Below are 6,787 nucleotides of genomic sequence, written 5' to 3' on the forward strand. Positions count from 1 at the left end.
AGAGAAACAAAGAAATGAGAGAGAGAGATGGAGAAAGGTTCAGTAATATATTGTTGGATTTGATTTGCTAATATTTTGGTGAGAATTTTAGCATCTATATTCATAAGAGATATTCATTTGTAGTTTTCCTTTCTTGTAATGTCTTTATCTGGTTTTATAATCAGGGTAATGCTGGGGCTTATGTAACTTCTCCCCTTCAGTCTCATCAAACATGTAATTGGGTTTAAATAATAAGTACTACCTCATTAGGTTATTATGCAGGTTAACCCACTAAATACATCTAAAGCACCTATGACAGAGCCTAGTATATAATAAGCACTAGATATATATTTTTTAAAGTATTGCTTTCTTGGAAGTAAATTCTACATGGTTACAGTTCAGTATTCAATTACCATGTTGTTAGATTTCACTTGTTAAATGTTTGCTTATGACTTTTTCTTTGGTGTTTGTAAAGTGATTCACTTATCATATTCTTTATATATCCTGTTCTGGTCCAGCTTTTGTATCAGGGTTCAGCTAACTTCCAAAAGCAAGGTGAATAGCTGTCCATATTTTTCTATGCTTAGGAAGTGTTTACATAATATAGAAAATCATCTTGGCCTGGGACCTATTTTTGTATTAGTTATATATTGCTGTGTAACAAATTATCCCCAAAACTTAATGGTTTAAAACAACATTTATGACCTCATAATTTCTGTAGATCAAGAAACTAAGCAAGGATCTCTCACAGGCTGCAATCAAGGTGTTGGCTGGGATTTCAGTCATCTTAGGGCTATCTAGGGGGAGGATACATTTCCAACCTCACTTATGTGGCTGTTGGCAAGATGCAGTTTCCTGTGGGTTGTCTGACTCAAGACCTCAGTTATTCATGGGCTGTTGGCCAGAGGCCCCCTCAGTTCCTTGACACATGGACCTCTCCCCAGGGCAACTCACAACTTGGCAGCTGTCTTCACTAAGGGAGAGATTCATGTAGCAAAACAGGAGTGACTGTTTTGTAACCTAACCTTGAAAGTAATATCCCATCACTATTGCTGCAGTCTTTTGGCTAGAAGAAGCAAGTTGCTAGTCCAGCCACCTTCAAAGGGAGGATATTACACAAAGGTGTGAATATCAGTAGGTGCTATTACAGGCCATTTTAGAGGCTGCCTGCAAATTTTAAAGGTAGATCTTTGACTACCCTTCCACTTTCTTCTATGGCTATGGCTAGTGGTCCATACTAGTCCTATACCTTTTCTTACACAATTTTGGTAACTTAAGATTGCCTACCAAGTAATTATGTTTCTGTTTTGAAAATTTATTTGTTAAAAAATCTAATCTGGAGCTGAAGCTTATTCCTATCATTATTTATGTCTCCCCTCTCTTTTTCTTTATCAGAAAGAAAATCTGTCTAATTTGTTGGTCATTGCAAAGAAGCAGTTTTTTGTGTGTATTGCTCAACTCTATTTTTTGTATTTTCTTTCATGATTTCTGACTTTATTAATTACTTTCTTTTACTTTTATTTGAGCTTACTTTGTGTGCTTTCACCTAGATTCTAGAAAGCTTGGTTTCTTTGTTTTCAATTTTGATTTCTAATAAATGCATTTAGGGCCATGCATTTTCCTCTGAGTACTAGTTTGGCTACACCCCACTGGTTTTTATATGTAGAGCTCTTATTGCTGTTCATTTTGCAATGGTTTGTAATTTCCATTTTAATTGATTTCTCCTTAACCAGATTAAAGTTGCAGTGTCCCACCTTCCTTATTTCCATGGGCATAGATTTTAAACCATCTTTTTTGCTGTTGCTGTTAAACTGTAATTTTATTGTCCTGTGGTTACTGTGGTCCTAGATGATGTTTTCTTTTAATTTTTATTCAAATAACATATATATGGCCTAAAATTCCCCTTTTACATATACAATTCAGTACTATTAATTACATTTGGAATTTTGTGTTACCATCACCACCACCTATTACCAAAATTTTACAAGACACCCAAAGAGAAACTTTGTATTAAGCATTAACTCTCCATTCCCTACCTCCAACCTAGCACCTGGTAACCTGTATTCTAGATTCTGAGTCTATGAGTTTGCTTATTCTAATTATTTCATAACAGTGAGATTATAAAGTATTTGTACTTTTGTGACTGGCTTATTTCATGCAACCTGACATCTTCAAGGTTCATCCATGTTCTTGCATGCATCAGAACTTTATTCTATTTTAATGTTGAGTAGTGTTCCATTATATGTATACCCATTCATCAGTTGACGGAAACTTGGGTTGGGTTGCTTCCATTTTTTAGCAACATGAATGATGCCATTACGAACATCAGTGCACAAGTATCTGTTCGAGTCCCTGCTGGATCACATGGTAATTCTATACCTAGCTTTCTGAGGAACTGTCAAACTGTCTTCCACAGCAGCTGCATCATTTTACATTCATTTAGCAATGATTAACTGTTCCTACTTCTCCACATCCTCCTCAACACTTATAATTTTCTTGTTTTTAACTAGTAGACATTCTGATCGATGTGAGATGGTATCTCACTGTGGTTCTGAATTGCATGTTCCCAGTAGCTAATGATATTGAGCATCTTTTCATGTGGTTTTTGGCTATTTGTGTATTCCCTTTGAAGAAATGTCTATTCAAGTCTTTTGCTCATTTTTTAGTTGAATTGTTTATCTCTTTATTGTTGAGTTGTAGGATTTCTTTATATATGCTGGATTTTAAACCCTTATTGGATATGTAGTCTCCAAATATTTTCTCCCATTGAATAGGTTCTTTTTTCACTTTCATGATAAACCCTTTGTTGCATAAAAAAGTTTTTAATTTTGATGAGGTCCCATTTAACTACTTTTTTCTTTTAGTGCTTGTGGTTTAAGTGTAAAGTCTAAGAAACCATTGTCTAACACAAGATTCTAAACATGTTTCCCTATATTTTTTTTCTGGAGTTTGATAGTTCTGGTTTTTATATTTAGGTCTTTGATCCATTTTGAGTTAATTCTTGTGTATGGTGCGAGACAGGGGTCCTCATTCTTTTTTTTTTTTTTTTTTTTTTTTGGCATATGGATATCCAGTTATCCTAGTACCATGTGGTGAGGAGATTATTCTTTCCCAATTGAGTGGACTTTGCAGTCTTGTCAAAAATAAATTGGCCCAAAAAAAAAAAGCAAAAAAGCAAAGCAAATGAGCAATGGAGGGGAGGAAAGGAATGGGATGTTTGGGATGTTATTTTTTATTTTAATCTTTATTTTATTTTTTGGATAATGAAAATGTTTGAACTTTGTGGTGATAAATACACAACTATATGACAATACTGTTAACAACTGATTGTACACTGTGAATGATTGTGTGTTATGTGATTATATCCCAATAAAATTGCATTAAAAAATTTTAAAAAAAAGAATTATTCTTATTGCAATGTTACCTGAATGTGGACGTATCCTTGACTTTTTCTTTTTAAAAGTGGGATCCTGTGAAAAACTGTTCAGTAAAAGGAAGTTAAAAGTTATTTAAAATCCTCACTGGGTCAGGAGAAATTATCAAACATAGCAGTTTGCTCAGTTCAAAGAAGATAAGCAAAGAAGTTTATTTTTTAAAAAGTAATTGAAGTATTTGCTTCTACTGTGATTTTTAATACACCTACATTTCCTATTTTCGGTATTTTACAGCAGCTATTTTTAAAGTTATAGGAAAAAAGTAATCACAAAAGTTGATGAAAGACTATATAAAGAGGTGCATCTTCCCTTTCCACTTGGGCTCCAATAAGTCTTAGCCTAGCAAGCCTTGAAGGTGCCAGGATTTTGCATGCTCATTAGCCAATAGCATATGTGTTTCCCTTTCTCAGAATTTGTACCGGGATTTCTGCCCAGAAACAGTAATGAATGTGTAAAAAGTACTATAGTTTCTCTGAACTGGGGCCATCAAAGTCCTCAATAAGTGCATATTTTTATAAAATAAGCCTTGCCAAACTAGTATACGAGTAAGTAAACAATAAACCACTTGAACACGGCACAGAAAACGACGGTTCTGTGATCCCTACTTAAGGAAAACATCACGGTGGAAGCCGCAGCAGAGCTCTCACTTCAGCAACCTGGGCCGCCAAACAACTCTTTTTACTAACCAAGTTGGTCCCAAGCCACTGCAGCACCTCCCTTGGCCAAGGTCGGCAGGGCTGAAAACAGGCCTTTCCTGCCCTGTCTGTGGTGCGGTTTGGAGAGAACAGGCTTGTTCCGAGCCCTCTGCGGGTCGTTTGGGCACGCGCAGGAAGCGTCTGCGCTCACCGGTTATCGGTGGTTGCCCGACTCCTAGCGGCCGTCCCGCGCAACCACGGAAATAGAGGGTACTGGTGATGCAGGCTCCAGGCTTGCCTGCATCTTGGCAGCGGCAAGACTTGGAGCCATGACCTGGACGACAGGAAAAGTTCCATGAATTTTAGATATCTGAAAAACCTCCCCTCTATGTCATACGTGGTTTCCAGGAAGGACTTCAGTTTTCCACCAGAAGGACCTGAAATCTAAATTCGGAAGACACTAGCCACCCCTTTCTGACATCATATTTTCCAACAGCTATTCCACCTCTTCAACCCAGAGAACTTCAGTAAAGCTTGGGATAAGATCATCTCGGATCCATTACTCTCTGGTGTTGATCAAAATCAGGAAAAATATTGAACCAAGGAAGAAAGTAGAAAATCTTCTTACGTCTCCAATTGGGAATTGTTGTCTGGAGGAACTTCCAAAGAGTTATTCTCTGTCTAAGGCAAAGGAAAGTAAAAGCCAGTTTGCCGGAGATGTTGTCAGGAGGGAATCTGAAGTGTGCTTTCTAGTGTAACAATCCCCATACAGACAGTAAGGAAACAGGAAGAAGCTATGCTACAGAGTCTAGACTCTAATCAATTATATTGCTTTTTGCAAAGCCTGAGAAAACAATCCTGACTAATAATTCTCACCAGCTCAAAGATATCTAAAACAAATTCATAAGATTGTTTTAGCAATACAGTGATATCATAACTCACAATCAAGGTTTAGAGGGAAAAAATTTGATCTATTTTCCTAAATGAATAGTTTTATGATTTACAATTTTCATTTATCTATTTCACGGAATCTGTTCCAGTTTGCTGATGCTGCCATTATGCAAAATACCAGAAATGGATTGGCTTTTATAAAGGGGGTTTATTCGGTTACAAAGTTACAGTCTTAAGGCCATAAAGTGTCTGAGGTAAGGCATCAACAACAGGGTATCTTCAGTGGAGAAAGGCCATTGGCTTCCGGAAAACCTCTGTTAGTTCAGAAGGCACATGGCTAGCATCAACTTGCTCCCAGGTTGCATTTCAAAATGGCATTCTCCAAAATGTTGCTCTTAGGGCATTTTGTCCTCTCTTAGCTGCAGCTTTTCTTCAAACTGTCACTCTCAATTGCTGTCTCTGTCTGAGCTGTTAAATAGGGCTTTAGTAAACTAATAAAGGCCCATGCTGAATGGGTGGGGCCACACCTCCATGGAAATTATCTAATCAGAGTTATCATCTACAGTTGGGTGGGTCACATCTCCATGGAAAAAACCTAATCCAAGGGTTCCAACTTAATTACCACTAATATGTTTGCCTCCAAAAGATTGTATCAAAGATACTGGCATTTTGGGGGCTATGAAACATCCAAACTGGCACAATATTTAAGCAACATTATCTGTTGCACTATTTGAGATGAACTTTTTCATAAAAATTCCATAGGATTAAAGAATCCTTTCAGTTATTTTTAGCTGCTGTAAAAGTTAACTGGAAATAAAATATCATTTTAATCCATATGAAATTATTTTTTCTTTCATATAGCAGCTCACTGCCATCATTCCTGATTAGTGACAACCCTAGCTGGCTGTGCTGCAAACAGTGGTTCCAGACACTAGCTACCTTCTTTCTTGAGACTTTGTCAGCCTCAATACATGTCTCAAATGGTGACTGTGCTGCTGGAGTCTATACACTCATTGTAAAGGGGAAATAACCTTAGTGGGATACAGGCATTTGTTTTCATGGGTCAAGTCTGTACAGGGCAACATTCACTTCCATAAATATTTAATGGGTAAGTATTCATTCACACAGCTACATTCAATGCCAAAAGACTGAGGAAAAGAGTTGCATTAGGTAAGTAGAGGTAAGAGAAGCTGAAGTTGATGGTTAAGTGCATTTTCCATTTTTATACAATATTTAAAAATTATGTTTTGTAAAAACATAGTCCATATTTTTGCTTGTATATATTGTACTTTTAAAAAATCTGACCAAATTTATGATTTCTAGAATTAAATCCAGGGAAGATACTCGTGGGAAGAGGGCATGGATGTCATTCACAAATGACCCTTTGAAATAGAGATTCACATTGATCTCTACAAATAGGCTGAGGCTGGAAATTGGCTGAGAATATGCTGACAAGACTTGGAAGACATTGTAAAGTTCAATTTATTTCCCTCTAGCCTGAGGGAGTTACTGAAAATATGATCAGGTAGCTCTTTGTGGGTACTTGAGGATTACTGAAAAGGCAGAAAGATAAGTGAAAAGTAAGTCCTTTAGTAAAAACAAGGCCTTTGTTTCTAAGATACTAAACATAAAATAAAAACTTAAAGAACATAAGTCTGTAATCAAATGTTATTTTTATAAGTACTCTGCACAATTTTCATTTTTAACTTCCCTTGCAGGGCCACAGAAAAGTTACCATGTGTTTTCATGTCAATTATCTCTTGTTGTCTCCAAACATCTTTATCTAGTATGCGGTATTATTCTTTGTATTTTTATTATTATTATTACTCTATTAATATTAATTGAGCC

The sequence above is a fragment of the Choloepus didactylus genome, chromosome 21 (assembly GCF_015220235.1).
Source record: "Choloepus didactylus isolate mChoDid1 chromosome 21, mChoDid1.pri, whole genome shotgun sequence".
NCBI lineage: Eukaryota > Metazoa > Chordata > Mammalia > Pilosa > Megalonychidae > Choloepus > Choloepus didactylus.